Source organism: Azolla caroliniana, unplaced genomic scaffold, assembly GCF_043228905.1.
Source record: "Azolla caroliniana isolate FFs.n. ecotype wild unplaced genomic scaffold, voAzoCaro1.0.p SCAF_7, whole genome shotgun sequence".
Lineage (NCBI taxonomy): Eukaryota > Viridiplantae > Streptophyta > Polypodiopsida > Salviniales > Salviniaceae > Azolla > Azolla caroliniana.
In genome coordinates, this window is record NW_028230442.1 from 8520005 (window position 1) to 8536278 (window position 16274).

General features: G+C 37.8%; 14 non-coding genes across 14 annotated transcripts; all 14 read left to right on the forward strand.

The window, feature by feature from the left end:
- Nucleotides 1-7666: 7666 nt before the first annotated feature.
- Nucleotides 7667-7748, forward strand: TRNAS-GCU (transfer RNA serine (anticodon GCU)). Its single transcript has one exon. It is a non-coding gene; the product is annotated as a tRNA-Ser (tRNA).
- A 915-nt stretch (nt 7749-8663) lies between these two features.
- TRNAS-GCU (transfer RNA serine (anticodon GCU)) lies at nt 8664-8745 on the forward strand. The gene has a single exon. It is a non-coding gene; the product is annotated as a tRNA-Ser (tRNA).
- A 180-nt stretch (nt 8746-8925) lies between these two features.
- On the forward strand, nt 8926-9007 carry TRNAS-GCU (transfer RNA serine (anticodon GCU)). The gene has a single exon. It is a non-coding gene; the product is annotated as a tRNA-Ser (tRNA).
- A 617-nt stretch (nt 9008-9624) lies between these two features.
- On the forward strand, nt 9625-9706 carry TRNAS-GCU (transfer RNA serine (anticodon GCU)). The gene has a single exon. It is a non-coding gene; the product is annotated as a tRNA-Ser (tRNA).
- Nucleotides 9707-10066: 360 nt separating this feature from the next.
- Nucleotides 10067-10148, forward strand: TRNAS-GCU (transfer RNA serine (anticodon GCU)). The gene has a single exon. It is a non-coding gene; the product is annotated as a tRNA-Ser (tRNA).
- A 180-nt stretch (nt 10149-10328) lies between these two features.
- TRNAS-GCU (transfer RNA serine (anticodon GCU)) lies at nt 10329-10410 on the forward strand. Its single transcript has one exon. It is a non-coding gene; the product is annotated as a tRNA-Ser (tRNA).
- A 617-nt stretch (nt 10411-11027) lies between these two features.
- Nucleotides 11028-11109, forward strand: TRNAS-GCU (transfer RNA serine (anticodon GCU)). Its single transcript has one exon. It is a non-coding gene; the product is annotated as a tRNA-Ser (tRNA).
- Nucleotides 11110-11469: 360 nt separating this feature from the next.
- TRNAS-GCU (transfer RNA serine (anticodon GCU)) lies at nt 11470-11551 on the forward strand. Its single transcript has one exon. It is a non-coding gene; the product is annotated as a tRNA-Ser (tRNA).
- A 180-nt stretch (nt 11552-11731) lies between these two features.
- On the forward strand, nt 11732-11813 carry TRNAS-GCU (transfer RNA serine (anticodon GCU)). The gene has a single exon. It is a non-coding gene; the product is annotated as a tRNA-Ser (tRNA).
- Nucleotides 11814-12430: 617 nt separating this feature from the next.
- TRNAS-GCU (transfer RNA serine (anticodon GCU)) lies at nt 12431-12512 on the forward strand. The gene has a single exon. It is a non-coding gene; the product is annotated as a tRNA-Ser (tRNA).
- Nucleotides 12513-13129: 617 nt separating this feature from the next.
- TRNAS-GCU (transfer RNA serine (anticodon GCU)) lies at nt 13130-13211 on the forward strand. Its single transcript has one exon. It is a non-coding gene; the product is annotated as a tRNA-Ser (tRNA).
- A 360-nt stretch (nt 13212-13571) lies between these two features.
- TRNAS-GCU (transfer RNA serine (anticodon GCU)) lies at nt 13572-13653 on the forward strand. Its single transcript has one exon. It is a non-coding gene; the product is annotated as a tRNA-Ser (tRNA).
- Nucleotides 13654-15165: 1512 nt separating this feature from the next.
- On the forward strand, nt 15166-15247 carry TRNAS-GCU (transfer RNA serine (anticodon GCU)). The gene has a single exon. It is a non-coding gene; the product is annotated as a tRNA-Ser (tRNA).
- Nucleotides 15248-15588: 341 nt separating this feature from the next.
- TRNAS-GCU (transfer RNA serine (anticodon GCU)) lies at nt 15589-15670 on the forward strand. Its single transcript has one exon. It is a non-coding gene; the product is annotated as a tRNA-Ser (tRNA).
- The last annotated feature ends 604 nt before the right edge of the window (nt 15671-16274 follow it).

The window sequence follows — 16274 nt, forward strand, 5'->3', positions numbered from 1 at the left end:
AATTGTTATTTTCATCCAATCAATCTTCGGGTTATGGAGTTCAAACCAGGGGAGACCTAGAACTATTGGGTGTTCCAGACTACGAATAATGTTGAAAGAGATTATGCTTGCCAAATTGCCAAGAACTATCCTAATTGGCTCGGACTCCTCGACTATATCTCGTGATGCTATGGGACGTCCATCAATGACCCCTACGACGACTGGGCTGGGAAGCTTATTCAAGAGGATGTTTTGTGACAAGGCAAATTCACGATCCATGAAACAAGAGTTGGCTCCAGAATCTAGAAGGGTAGAGGCTAGGACTCGATGACATGTAGATGTGGTAAGCTCGACTTGTGCTGAAAAAACTCGACTCACTTGATTTGATGAAATGGAACCACGACTAGGAACTAACTCTACATAGCTAGGATGGTCCAACCAAATGGCTCCTATTTTGGCCGGACTTACTCGTTTAACACATCCTCTAATTGACTCAAGACATCGAATCTATTCTCATGGCATGGACTATGAGGCTTATTTATGTTATTAGAAGTAACAATAGAACTCGATGTAGGGTGTTCATGGGCACTTACTTGGTATACTTGATGCCTAGGTTTATGTGGACAATTTACAGCTATATGTCCTGGACCGCCACAATACAGGCAAAGGCGATGTGCTCAACGTCGTTGCTTCTCAGCATCTGATAACGGCCCACGACGTTGTGTTGACTCTATTTCCATCGCAGTTGGGTCATCCCCTGTAATGGGTCTAGAAACTTGTGGAGGCGTTGTGACTATGGAAGCGTAAGTCTACTCAGGTTGGCGGTGTAACATTTGTTGGCGCTCAGAACGTTGCTCAAATAGGCAATTATCAATCGCATGGCTCGACTAATGGCTTCTGTAAGTGACTTCGGATCTTCAGGGAAAGTAAGAAGAAGATCTTTGACATCATTTCTCAAACCTTGATGGAATTGATCCATTAAGGCTGCCTCATCCCAAGGGATATCGCATGCCAAGAGACAGAAATCGGCTGCATAAGCCGACGTGGGACGATCTCCTTGTCGAAGCCTTCGAATCTTGTTTATCGCGGTCCTAGTGTTGTCGGTGTCTTCGAAACTAGCTTGAAACTCTTTAACAAATGCCTAAAAATCCTCCAGCAATGGTGATTTCTTCTCGAGAAGTGGTGTGAACCATGCTAACGCCGTACCACATAGTAAAGTTCCCACTAATCCCACACGAGCAACATCAGTTGGATACCGATTGGGGTGTAGCTGAATAACTAGACGAACTTGATTACAAAAGCCTCGAAATAAAGATCTCGTACCATCAAAGTTGGCAGGGAGGCTGATCTTTGGCTCTCTAGGGGAGTTCTGAGCCCCTGACGCTTGCTCTCGTAATGACAATATAGTCACCTCGAGTTGATGAACCCGCTGTGATAACTGTTCATATTGTTGAGCTTTTTCGGCACTCACGTGTTGTAGATCTCCAAGTAGCCTTTGATTCTCATGCTCTAATGCCAAAAATTTATTTGTGAGCATGTCGAGCTCAGAAAGAACACGCATGTATTCTTGTTTGCTCACGGACTCCATAGCTTACGAGGGGAGAGGAGAAGGAAGAAGAAAACTTGTTAGGGTTTGTGGAAGACGAAGACATAAAAAGAAAAAAATTGGTTCAAACTGTCAAGACTGAGAGAGAGAAAGAGAGAGAAAAAGAGGTAGAGAGATAATTGAAAGAGAATTATTATATTGAAGCGTAAAATGAATTACAAAGAGTAGGCTACAAAATGGCGTTGAACCAATTTAGGTTTGGGATGGGTGGTAGATCCCTATTTATAAGTAATAGAGAACATTCTAGAATATTCTAGGTTATCCTAGAATGTAGAGTAATCTAGAAGATCTCTAGAGTATTCTAGAAGGTTCTAGTGGTATAGAACACTCTAGAATATTCTAGGTCATTCTAGAATGTAGAGTAATATAGAATATTCCTATGATATTAGATTTCATATTCTAAAGACTATACATATAAGAATATTAATATAATGGTTAAGGATATGACATGTGTACAACAAGGTCGTGGGTTCAAATCCTTTCGAGTCATAATGTGAGTGTCATGATCCTTCCGATGCATGATGTGAGTGTTATCATGACAAAAACCGGCTGAGTGATTTCGCGTTTGTCGATGTTTTAGCGTGAGTAATCACGGAGATTTTATTCGGATCGACCGCTATCCCTTGCTGACTATATGGCCGAGGAGAGCCTCGCTGGTAACGCCGAAGCCGCATTTGGTGGGATTCTGGCTTAGGCGTGCGGTTTGGCAATGCTCAGGCAAAGCTGCAGATGCGTAAAATGGTCGGTTGTTGTGCCATATAGCCCAAAATCGTCTAAAAGAACTTGCATGAAGGCCGGAATATATTCTCCAAAAATCTTCGTGATTGTCTGTTGAAATGTCGTCGGCGCCGTCTTTAGCCCGAACATCATGACGACTATGACATAGACTCCCCAGTCCGTGGCAAATGCCGTCTTCTCTTGGTGGTCGGGGTGCATGCGTACTTGGTTGTACCCACTGAAGCTATCTAAACAGTTGTACATGTCATGCCACGTGACAATGTCCAGTACGCTATCGGTGAATGGTAAAGGGAATGCGTTCGTAATGTTTACAACGTTCAATTTCCGGTAGTCCATGCATACATATATTTTTCTATTTTTCTTTGGTACAACTACTCTCGGGCTTAACCATGTAGCTTGTTTAACTAGTCGTATGAATCCGGCCTTGAGGAGTTTGTCGATTTCTTCTTTTACGCGGGCCGCGTAGTTTGGGTTCATACGGTATCGACGCTGCTAGACCGATTTCGCGTCGGTTGCTAAATTGATCTTATGTTGATAGAACTTTGAATCTAACCCCTTCATGTCCTCGTGGGTCCAGGCAAACACATCTTTATACTTCCTGAGTAGTGCTATCATCGCAGCTCTCTGATTCGGCAACAATTCTTTTGCGATGGAAGGGGAATCGGGGTTCTCACGCCGTACCCACATTTACTTCTTCCACGGCTGAAGCGGTGACTTGCAGTGAAATTTCCATTTCCCTCTCGAACGCTGCCCGTGCTCTGCTTAGTTCTAACATTGACTCCGGGTTGGGTTCGTAAGCCTCGTCGTGGAGTGTAGCGGGCGTGGCATATTCCGACGCGGTTTCGATGACGTCGATTTCGAACAACAGAATAATCCGAGGGTACTCGTCCAAAGAATGTGTTTCAACACATCCAAAGAATGGAAGGGTTACATGTGATTGTTTCGAAAAATTGGTGTCACTATTTAATTTTTGTCAAGTCACTTTGGCCGCGTGGTTAAGGCGTGTGCTTGCTAAGTACATGGGGTCTCTCCGCGAAAGTTCGAATGTCTTAGGTGACGACTTCATGGTAGACAAAGTTTCCATACATGAAAAAAATTGAAACGATACACATGATCGCTTAGAATGATTTGTATCAATATTGTCATTGGTTGTATTTCTTGGTGTGAAAATAGTATCAGATTACTATAATTTAATTTTCCTATATATGTAAACTTCCTCGCGAGTAGACATTCAAAGAAATGAAGGAATACATGTAATTGCTTTGGAAGATTTTTTGTCACTATTATTCTTGGCTAGATTTCTTGGTGTGAAAACAATATCGGAGACGTACTATTTAATTTCCCTGAACATTTAAAGTTTATATTTTCTTTTTATAAGTACTTCCAATTTATGTTTAATAAGTCACATTGGCCGAGTGGTTAAGGCTTGTGCCTGCTAAGTACATAGCGTCTCCTCCTGAGAGTTCGAATCTCGTAGCTGAGAAATTATTGCAAGATTGTGTATTCATACATCCAAAGAATTGCAGGGTTACATGTGATTGCTTTGATAGGTTTTGTGTCACTATTATCATTGGTTATATTTGTTGGTGTGAAAACAATATCGGAGTAGTACTATTATCATTGGTTATATTTAATTTTTGTCAAGTCAATTTGGCTGAGTGGTTAAGGCGTCTGCCTGCTAAGTACATGGGGTGTCACTGCGAGAGTTCGAAACTCTCAGGTGACGACTTCATGGGAGACAAAGTTTCCATACATGCAAAAAGTTGAACCGATACACGTGATCAGTTAGAATGATTTGTATCAATATTGTCATTGGTCGTATTTCTTGGTGTGAAAATAGTATCAATATTGTAATTGGTTGTATATTTTCGTGCGAAAAAAGTATTCGAGTAGTACTATTTAATTTCCCTAAACATATAAACTTTCTCGCGAGTAGACTGTGTTTCCCTACATCCAAAGAACGGAAAGGATGCATGTGATTGCTTTGAAAGATTTGTGTCACTATTGTCATTGTTTATATTTCTTGGTGTGAAAATAATATCAGACTAGTACTATTTCATTACATTTAGACTTTTTAATGAGTAGACTTTGTTCCATACATCCAAAGAATTGATAGCATACATGTGAATCCTTAGAAAGATTTTTGTCAATATTGTCATTGGTTGTATATTTTCGTGCGAAAACAGTATTTGAGTAGTACTATTTAATTTCCCTAAAGATATAAACTTTCTCTCGAGTAGACTGTGTTTCCATACATCCAAACAATTGAAGGAATGCATGTCAATTGTTCAAAGATTTTTCTTTACTATTGTCATTGGTTATATTTCTTGGTGTGAAATCAATATTGATGTAGTCGGGCATGACCATTTAATATCCTGTGGTGAGAATTTACCGTGGTATTCTATACACGTGGATAAGTGTCAGGGTTAAACGAGAGTGTAAAGAAGGGGAGGATTACTTTAAATCCTCGGGATTGAGACAACCCATTAGGTCAAGTGTGAACTTGCCTGGGGGCCTTGGGTATTGCTATAAATAAGAGGCTTAGCTACCCTCATTTGATCATCTTTTGACAACATCGAGACTCTGCTCTTGTGGTGGGTCAACTCTTGTAGCGAGCGCGCCAACACCAGGTACGACTCGACGCCACGGCGGTGGTATGGGACGCCGATCGACGCTCGAGTCCGTCTCGATCCCTTCGCTCGGGGGTGGTCGGGTGGATCGGCACCCTTCTTTCTCTTTCTCCTTTCTATCTATCATTTGTTTATCCTTATCTTAAGCTTACTTTAGTACCTAGATCTCTAATATAGTAGTATTTAATTTCCCTAAACATTTAAACTTATACATCCAAAGAATGTGTTTCTATACATCCAAAGAACGGAAAGGATGCATGTGATTGCTTGGAAAGATTTGTGTCACTATTGTCATTGCTTATATTTCTTGGTGTGAAATCAATATCAAAGTAGTAGTATTGAATTTCCCTAAACATTTAAACTTTCTCGTGACTAGACTGTGTTTCCCAACTTTAAAAGAACGGAGTGGATGCATGTGATTGCTTCGAAAGGTTTGTGTCACTATTGTCATTGTTATATTTCTTGGTGTGAAAACAATACACTATTTAATTTTCCTAAACATTTAAACGTTCTCGCGAGTAGACTATGTTTCATACATCCAAAGAACGGAAAGAATGCATGTGATTTCTTCGAAAGATTCATAACATTCTTGGAATTTGTTATATTTCTTGGTGTGAAAACAATATCGAAGTAGGTCTATTTATTTCCCTACACATTTAAAATAACTAGCTTTAATTAATTTTATCATGTAATTTCGCCGCGTGGTTAAGGCGTGTGTCTGTTAAGTACATGGTGTGTGCCCTCAAGAGTTTGAATTTCTAAGGTGATGATTTTTTGCTAGAATGGAAAGGATGCATGGGATTGCTTCGAAAGATTTGTATCACTATTGTCATTGCTTATATTTCGTGATGTGAAATCAAAATCGAAGTAGTAAAATTTAATTTCCCTAAACAATTAAACTTTCTCGCATGTAGACTGTGTTTCCCTACATCCAAAGAACGGAAAGCATACATGTATTTGCTTCGAAAGATTTGTGTCACTATTGTCATTGTTTATATTTCTTGGTGTGAAAACAATATTAGAGTATTACTATTTAATTACATTTAGAATTTGTAAGGAGTAGACTTTGTTTCCATACATCCAAAGAATTGAAAGCATACATGTGAATCCTTAGAAAGATTTGTGTCACTATTGTCATTGGTTGTATATTTTCGTGCTAAAACAATATCGGAGTACACTATTTAATGCCCCTAAATTTCACCACTAGTAATTAAGTTTATCAAGTCACGTTGGCCAGGTGGTTAAGGCGTGTGCCTGCTACGTACATGGGGTCTCCCCGCGAGAGTTCAAATCTCTTAGGTGATGACTTCTTGCAATATTGTGTTTCTATATATCAAAAGACTTGAAGGGTTACATGTGATTCCTTGGAAAGCTTTCTTTCACTATTGTCATCGCTTATATTTCTTGCTGTGAAATCAATATTGAAGTACTAGTATTTAATTTCCCTAAACATTTAAACTTTCTCGCGAGTAGATTGTGTTTCTATACATCCAAAGAACGGAAAGGATGCATGTGATTGCTTGCAAAGATTTGTATCACTATTATTGTGAAATGCTCAAGATGTGAAATGCTCTCAAGAATAGCCTCCTTTTCATTATGTCTCAAGTTACATTTTATAGACTCTCTCTTAGCGTGGAGGGTGTTCTCCCGCTCCAATTAGCTCTACTAATTATGGGGCTTGGTGGGGGCCTAGTTTGGGTGTGGTGCATGAGGCTTGGTAGGGGCCTAATTTGGGTGTGGTCTATGTGTGGTGCATGGGGCTTGGTAGGGGCCTAATCTAGGTGTGGTCCATGTGACCACCACAATTCCCCCTTGTAAAAAAAAAAGTTATTGTGCAGTCGAAGCGCGACGAGGCGTGGACGACGGTTCCAGACGAGGGGATGACACGGGCGTGGTCGTAGGCATGAGTGTGGGCGGGGGCAGTGGTAGTTGATGGAAGGGCTTCATGCGAGACTGGTGAGCAAAGGTAGAGCGGTTGTTGGAGGCGCGGCGGAGGAGGTATGTAGTGTCGCGTATCTGCTTTTGAACTTCGAAGGGACCGATCCATCGGTGCATGAGCGATTCGCTGAGACCGCGACGACGGATGGGGAAGTAGACGAGGACTTTGTCACCGACGTGGTATTGATGGTCGACACGGCCTATATCGTGTTGTCGTTTTTGGCGTAGTTGTGCCTGGTGCAGGTTGCTCGTGATGGCTTTGCGGAGGAGGGGCTGAAGTTGTTGTAGGTGGGACCACCAAGACACTGTGTCAGCGTGGAGTCGTGTGGTTGGTTGCGGGACTGCCACTTCTGGGGGTCGTGTGCTGGGGTGGCTTGCCCGTCATCTCCACCAAGATGTGAAATGCTCAAGATGTGAAATGCTCTCAAGAATAGCCTCCTTTTCATTATGTCTCAAGTTACATTTTATAGACTCTCTCTTAGCGTGGAGGGTGTTCTCCCACTCCAATTAGCTCTACTAATTATGGGGCTTGGTGGGGGCCTAGTTTGGGTGTGGTGCATGAGGCTTGGTAGGGGCCTAATTTGGGTGTGGTCTATGTGTGGTGCATGGGGCTTGGTAGGGGCCTAATCTAGGTGTGGTCCATGTGACCACCACATTATCATTGCTTATATTTCTTGTTCTTAAAACAATATGGGAGTAGTACAATTTAACTTTCATAAACACTTAAAGTTTCAATTTAAATTTTTTAACTAGTTTCAAATTTTATTTTTGTCAAGTCACTTTGGCCGAGTGGTTAAGGCGTGTGCCTGCTAAGTACATGCGGTCTCCCTGCGAGAGTTCGAATCTCTGAAGTGACGACTTCAATCTAGAAAATATTTCCATTCAAGCAAAAATCAGAAACGAACCAGGTGATTGCGTAAAATGATTTGTATAAACATTGTCATTGGTTGTATTTCGTGGTGTTAAAACAGTATCATAGTAGTACTATTTAATTGCCCTACACATTTAACATAACAAGTTTTAATTAATTTTATCATGTCCCTTTCGCCGAGTGGTTGAGGCGTGTGCTTGCTAAGTACATGGGGTCTCCCCGCGAGAGTTTGAATCTCTCAGGTGACGACTTCTTGCCATATTGTGTTTCCATATATCCAAAGACCGGAAGGGTTACATGTGATTTCTTGGAAAGCTTTCTGTCACTATTGGCATCGCTTATATTTCTTGCTTTGAAATCAATATTGAAGGAGTAGTATTTAATTTCCCTAAAGATTTAAACTTTCTCGCGGGTAGACTGTGTTTCTATACATCCAAAGAACAGAAAGGATGCATGTGATTGCTTGCAAACATTTGTATCACGATTATCATTCCTTATATTTCTTGTTCTGAAAACAATATGGGAGTAGCACTATTTAATTTTCCTAAACATTTAAACTTTCAATTTAAATTTTATAACTAGTTTCAAATTTAATTTTTGTCAAGTCACTTTGGCGGAGTGGTTAAGCCGTGTGCCTGTTAAGTAGATGGGGTCTCCCTGCAAGAGTTCGAATCTCTCAGGTGACGACTTCATTGTAGAAAATATTTCCATTCAAGCAGAAAATAGAAACGATACAGGTGATTGCATAAAATTATTTGTATAAACATTGTCATTGGTTGTAGTTCGTGGTGTTAAAACAATATCACAGTAGTAATATTTAATTTCCCTACACATATAACATAACTAGTTTTAATTAATTTTATCATGTCCCTTTGGCCGAGTGGTTAAGGCGTTTTGTCAAGTCACTTTGGCTGAGTGGTTAAGGCGTGTGCCTGCTAAGTACATGCGGTCTCCCCACGAGAGTTCGAATCTCTCAAGTGACGACTTCATTGTAGAAAATATTTCCATTCAAGCAGAAAACAGAAACGATACAAGTGATTGCGTAAAATTATTTGTATACACATTGTCATTGGTTGTAGTTTGTGGTGTTAAAACAGTATCACAGTAGTACTATTTAATTTCCCTACACATGTAACATAACTAGTTTTAATTAATTTTATCAAGTCACTTTGGCCGAGTGGTTAAAGCGTGTGCCTGCTAAGTACATGGGGTTTCCCCGCGAGAGTTCGAATCTCTCAGGTGACGACTTCCTGAAATATTGTGTTTCAATATATCCGAAGACTTGAAGGTTACATGTGATTCCTTGGAAAGCTTTCTTTCACTATTGTCATCGCTTATATTTCTTGCTTTGAAATCAATATTGAAGGAGTAGTATTTAATTTCCCTAAAGATTTAAACTTTCTCGCGAGTAGATTGTGTTTCTATATATCCAAAGAACGGAAAGGATGCATGTGATTGCTTGGAAAGATTTGTATCGCTATTATCATTGCTTATATTTCTTGTTCTTAAAACAATATGGGAGTAGTACTATTTAATTTTCCTAAACATTTAAACTTTCAATTTAAATTTTATAACTAGTTTCAAATTTAACTTTTGTCAAGTCACTTTGGCGAAGTGGTTAAGGCGTGTGCCTGTTAAGTAGATGGGGTCTCCCCGCAAGAGTTCGAATCTCTCAGGTTACGACTTCATTGTAGAAAATATTTCCATTCAAGCAGAAAACAGAAACGATACAGGTGATTACGTAAAATTATTTGTATAAACATTGTCATTGGTTGTAGTTCGTGGTGTTAAAACAATATCACAGGAGTAATATTTAATTTCCCTACACATATAACATAACTAGTTTTAATTAATTTTATCATGTCCCTTTGGCCGAGTGGTTAAGGCGTGTGCCTGCTAAGTACAGGGGGTTTCCCCGCGTGAGTTCGAATCTCTCAAGTGACGATTTCCTGAAATATTGTGTTTCCATATATCCAAAGACTTGAAGGTTACATGTGATTCCTTGGAAAGCTTTCTGTCACTATTGTCATCGCTTATATTTCTTGCTTTGAAATCAATATTGAAGTAGTAATATTTAGTTTCCCTAAAGATTTAAACTTTCTCGCGAGTAGATTGTGTTTCTATACATCCAAAGAACGGAAAGGATGCATGTGATTGCTTGGAAAGATTTGTATCACTATTATCATTGCTTATATTTCTTGTTCTTAAAACAATATGAGAGTAGTATTATTTAATTTTCCTAAACGTTTAAACGTTCAATTTAAATTTTATAACTAGTTTTAATTCAAATTTTATTTTTGTCAAGTCACTTTGGCCGAGTGGTTAAGGCGTGTGCCTGCTAAGTACATGGGGTCTCCCCACGAGAGTTCGAATCTCTCAGGTGACGACTTCATTGGAGAAAATATTTCCATTCATGCAAAAAACAGAAACGATATAGGTGATTGCGTAAAATTATTTGTATACACATTGTCATTGGTTGTAGTTCGTGGTGTTAAAACAGTATCACAGTAGTACTATTTAATTTCCCTACACATGTAACATAACTAGTTTTAATCAATTTTATCAAGTCACTTTGGCCGAGTGGTTAAGGCGTGTGCCTGCTAAGTACATGGGGTTTCCCCGCGAGAGTTCGAATCTCTCAGGTGACGACTTCCTGAAATATTGTGTTTCAATATATCCGAAGACTTGAAGGTTACATGTGATTCCTTGGAAAGCTTTCTTTCACTATTGTCATCGCTTATATTTCTTGCTTTGAAATCAATATTGAAGGAGTAGTATTTAATTTCCCTAAAGATTTAAACTTTCTCGCGAGTAGATTGTGTTTCTATATATCCAAAGAACGGAAAGGATGCATGTGATTGCTTGGAAAGATTTGTATCGCTATTATCATTGCTTATATTTCTTGTTCTTAAAACAATATGGGAGTAGTACTATTTAATTTTCGTAAACATTTAAACTTTCAATTTAAATTTTATAACTAGTTTCAAATTTAACTTTTGTCAAGTCACTTTGGCGAAGTGGTTAAGGCGTGTGCATGTTAAGTAGATGGGGTCTCCCCGCAAGAGTTCGAATCTCTCAGGTTACGACTTCATTGTAGAAAATATTTCCATTCAAGCAGAAAACAGAAACGATACAGGTGATTGCGTAAAATTATTTGTATAAACATTGTCATTGGTTGTAGTTCGTGGTGTTAAAACAATATCACAGTAGTAATATTTAATTTCCCTACACATATAACATAACTAGTTTTAATTAATTTTATCATGTCCCTTTGGCCGAGTGGTTAAGGCGTGTGCCTGCTAAGTACAGGGGGTTTCCCCGCGTGAGTTCGAATCTCTCAAGTGACGATTTCCTGAAATATTGTGTTTCCATATATCCAAAGACTTGAAGGTTACATGTGATTCCTTGGAAAGCTTTCTGTCACTATTGTCATGGCTTATATTTCTCGCTTTGAAATCAATATTGAAGTAGTAATATTTAGTTTCCCTAAAGATTTAAACTTTCTCGCGAGTAGATTGTGTTTCTATACATCCAAAGAACGGAAAGGATGCATGTGATTGCTTGGAAAGATTTGTATCACTATTATCATTGCTTATATTTCTTGTTCTTAAAACAATATGAGAGTAGTATTATTTAATTTTCCTAAACGTTTAAACGTTCAATTTAAATTTTATAACTAGTTTTAATTCAAATTTTATTTTTGTCAAGTCACTTTGGCCGAGTGGTTAAGGCGTGTGCCTGCTAAGTACATGGGGTCTCCCCACGAGAGTTCGAATCTCTCAGGTGACGACTTCATTGGAGAAAATATTTCCATTCATGCAAAAAACAGAAACGATATAGGTGATTGCGTAAAATTATTTGTATACACATTGTCATTGGTTGTAGTTCGTGGTGTTAAAACAGTATCACAGTAGTACTATTTAATTTCCCTACACATGTAACATAACTAGTTTTAATCAATTTTATCAAGTCACTTTGGCCGAGTGGTTAAGGCGTGTGCCTGCTAAGTACATGGGGTTTCCCCGCGAGAGTTCGAATCTCTCAGGTGACGACTTCCTGAAATATTGTGTTTCAATATATCCGAAGACTTGAAGGTTACATGTGATTCCTTGGAAAGCTTTCTTTCACTATTGTCATCGCTTATATTTCTTGCTTTGAAATCAATATTGAAGGAGTAGTATTTAATTTCCCTAAAGATTTAAACTTTCTCGCGAGTAGATTGTGTTTCTATATATCCAAAGAACGGAAAGGATGCATGTGATTGCTTGGAAAGATTTGTATCGCTATTATCATTGCTTATATTTCTTGTTCTTAAAACAATATGGGAGTAGTACTATTTAATTTTCCTAAACATTTAAACTTTCAATTTAAATTTTATAACTAGTTTCAAATTTAACTTTTGTCAAGTCACTTTGGCGAAGTGGTTAAGGCGTGTGCCTGTTAAGTAGATGGGGTCTCCCCGCAAGAGTTCGAATCTCTCAGGTTACGACTTCATTGTAGAAAATATTTCCATTCAAGCAGAAAACAGAAACGATACAGGTGATTGCGTAAAATTATTTGTATAAACATTGTCATTGGTTGTAGTTCGTGGTGTTAAAACAATATCACAGGAGTAATATTTAATTTCCCTACACATATAACATAACTAGTTTTAATTAATTTTATCATGTCCCTTTGGCCGAGTGGTTAAGGCGTGTGCCTGCTAAGTACATGGGGTTTCCCCGCGAGAGTTCGAATCTCTCAGGTGACGACTTCCTGAAATATTGTGTTTCAATATATCCGAAGACTTGAAGGTTACATGTGATTCCTTGGAAAGCTTTCTTTCACTATTGTCATCGCTTATATTTCTTGCTTTGAAATCAATATTGAAGGAGTAGTATTTAATTTCCCTAAAGATTTAAACTTTCTCGCGAGTAGATTGTGTTTCTATACATCCAAAGAACGGAAAGGATGCATGTGATTGCTTGGAAAGATTTGTATCGCTATTATCATTGCTTATATTTCTTGTTCTTAAAACAATATGGGAGTAGTACTATTTAATTTTCCTAAACATTTAAACTTTCAATTTAAATTTTATAACTAGTTTCAAATTTAACTTTTGTCAAGTCACTCTGGCGGAGTGGTTAAGGCGTGTGCCTATTAAGTAGATGGGGTCTCCCCGCATGAGTTCGAATCTCTCAGGTTACGACTTCATTGTAGAAAATATTTCCATTCAAGCAGAAAACAGAAACGATACAGGTGATTGCGTAAAATTATTTGTATAAACATTGTCATTGGTTGTAGTTCGTGGTGTTAAAACAATATCACAGGAGTAATATTTAATTTCCCTACACATATAACATAACTAGTTTTAATTAATTTTATCATGTCCCTTTGGCCGAGTGGTTAAGGCGTGTGCCTGCTAAGTACATGGGGTTTCCCCGCGTGAGTTCGAATCTCTCAAGTGACGATTTCCTGAAATATTGTGTTTCCATATATCCAAAGACTTGAAGGTTACATGTGATTCCTTGGAAAGCTTTCTGTCACTATTGTCATCGCTTATATTTCTTGCTTTGAAATCAATATTGAAGTAGTAATATTTAATTTCCCTAAAGATTTAAACTTTCTCGCGAGTAGATTGTGTTTCTATACATCCAAAGAACGGAAAGGATGCATGTGATTGCTTGGAAAGATTTGTATCACTATTATCATTGCTTATATTTCTTGTTCTTAAAACAATATGAGAGTAGTATTATTTAATTTTCCTAAACGTTTAAACGTTCAATTTAAATTTTATAACTAGTTTTAATTCAAATTTTATTTTTGTCAAGTCACTTTGGCCGAGTGGTTAAGGCGTGTGCCTGCTAAGTACATGGGGTCTCCCCACGAGAGTTCGAATCTCTCAGGTGACGACTTCATTGGAGAAAATATTTCCATTCATGCAAAAAACAGAAACGATATAGGTGATTGCGTAAAATGATTTGTATAAACATTGTCATTGGTTGTATTTCGTGGTGTTAAAACAGTATTAACATAACTAGTATTTCCCTACACATTTAACATAACTAGTATTAAATAATATTTTCACGTTACTTTGGCCGAATAGTTAAGGCGTGTGCCTGTTAAGTACTTGGGGTCTCCTCGCGAGAGTTCGATTCTCTTAGGTGACGACTTCTTTCAAAACTGTGTTTCCATACATCCAAACCACGGAAAGGATGGATGGGAATCCTTTGAAAGATTTGTGTCACTATTGTGATATGTTATATTTCTTGGTTTAAAATCAATATTGATGTAATAGCATTTATATTCCCGAAAAATTTAAACTTCTCGTGAGTAGACTGTGTTTCCATACATCCAAGGAACGGAAAGGATGCATGTGATTTCATCAAAAGATTCGTAGCAACATTGGAATTTGTTATATTTCTTGGTCTGAAAACAATATCGAAGTAAGACTCTTTAATTTCCTTCCACATTTAACATAACTAGTTTTAATTAATTTTATTATGTCCCTTTGGCCGAGTGGTTAAGGCGTGTGTCTGCTAAGTACATGGGGAGAACTAATCGGTTATTTCACACTCAAGAATATATCACATGCTAATGAATATATGACGTCTGCATACATATCCTCTATGCAATCAAGAATATTCCTACATGGTTACATAGTTGTGCACACATAAAATTGAATTAAGTTATGAGAGGAAGAGAATGGATTGTGTAAACACAATAAACTACACTATTTCCTCATGGTGTAATGATTAGATTCCTTGCCATACACTTAGGGGTCCATAACAATAAGATGACATGATGATGCACAATTAATTAAGAAGATAACGAAAGACCCATCTTCAATGAATGTGAAGCCTTGAGTAATGTACCAAAGCATACATTTTAGCCAACAAGTATTAGTAGATTAAGGTATGTTACAATGAATAAGGATTTATCCAATACACGATTATCCCCAAGAACGGAAAGGATGCATGGGATTGCTTTGAAAGATTTGTGTCACTATTGTCATTGCTTATATTTCTTGGTGTGAAATCAATATCAAAGTAGTAGTATTTAATTTCCCTAAACATTTAAACTTTCTCGCGAGTAGACCTTGTTTCACAACTTCAAAAGAACGGAGAGGATGCATGTGATTGCTTGGAAAGATTTGTGTCACTATTGTCATTATTATATTTCTTGCTGTGAAAACAATATCAGAGTACACTATTTAATTTTCCTAAACATTTAAACTTTCTCGCGGGTAGACTGTGTTTCAATACATCCAAAGGACGGAAAGGATGCATGTGATTGCTTGCAAAGATTTGTATCACTATTATCATTGCTTATATTTCTTGTTGTGAAAACAATATGGGAGTAGTACTATTTAATTTTCCTAAACATGTAAACTTTCAATTTAAATTTTATTTAATTTTTGTCAAGTCACTTTGGCCGAGTGGTTAAGGCGTGTGCCTGCTAAGTACATGGGGTCTCCCCGCGAGAGTTCGAATCTCTTAGGTGACGAGCTCTTGCAATATTTTGTTTCTATATATCCAAAGACTTGAAGGGTCACATGTGATTCCTAGGAAAGCTTTCTGTCACTATTGTCATCGCTTATATTTCTTGCTGTGAAATTAATATTGAAGGAGTAGTATTTAATTTCCCTAAACATTTAAACTTTCTCGCGGGTAGACTGTGTTTCTATATATCCAAAGAATTGAAAGGATGTATGTGATTGCTTGGAAAGATTTTTATCACTATTATCATTGCTTATATCAATATGCGAGTAGTACTATTTAATTTTCGTAAACATTTAAACTTTCAATTTAAATTTTATAACTAGTTTCAAATTTAATTTTTGTCAAGTCACTTTGACCGAGTGGTTAAGTTGTGTGCCTGCTAAGTACATGGGGTCTCCCCGCGAGGGTTCGAATCTCTCAGGTGACGACTTCATTGGAGAAAATATTTGCATTCATGCAGAAAACAGAAACGATATAGGTGATTGCGTAAAATGATTTGTATAAACATTGTCATTGGTTGTATTTCGTGGTGTTAAAACAGTATCACAGTACTATTATTTAATATCCCTACACATTTAATATAACTAGTATTAATTAAGTTTATCACGTTACTTTGGCCGAGTGGTTAAGGCGTGTGCCTGCTAAGTACCTGGGGTCACCTCGCGAGAGTTCGATTCTCTTAGGTGACGACCTCTTGCAAGACTGTGTTTCCTTACATCCAAACCACGGAAAGGATGTATGGTAATCCTTTGAAAGATTTGTGTCACTATTGTGATTGGTTATATTTCTTGGTTTGAAATCAATATCGAAGTAGTAGTATTTAATTTCCCTAAACACTTAAACTTTCTCACGGGTAGACTGTGTTTCAGAATTTCATAAAACTGAGAGGATGCATGTGATTGCTTCGAAAGATTAGTGTCACTATTGTCATTGTTATATTTCTTGGTGTGTAAACAATATCAGAGTACACTATTTAATTACATTTCGACTTTCTAACGAGTAGACTTTGTTTCCATACATCCAAAGAATTG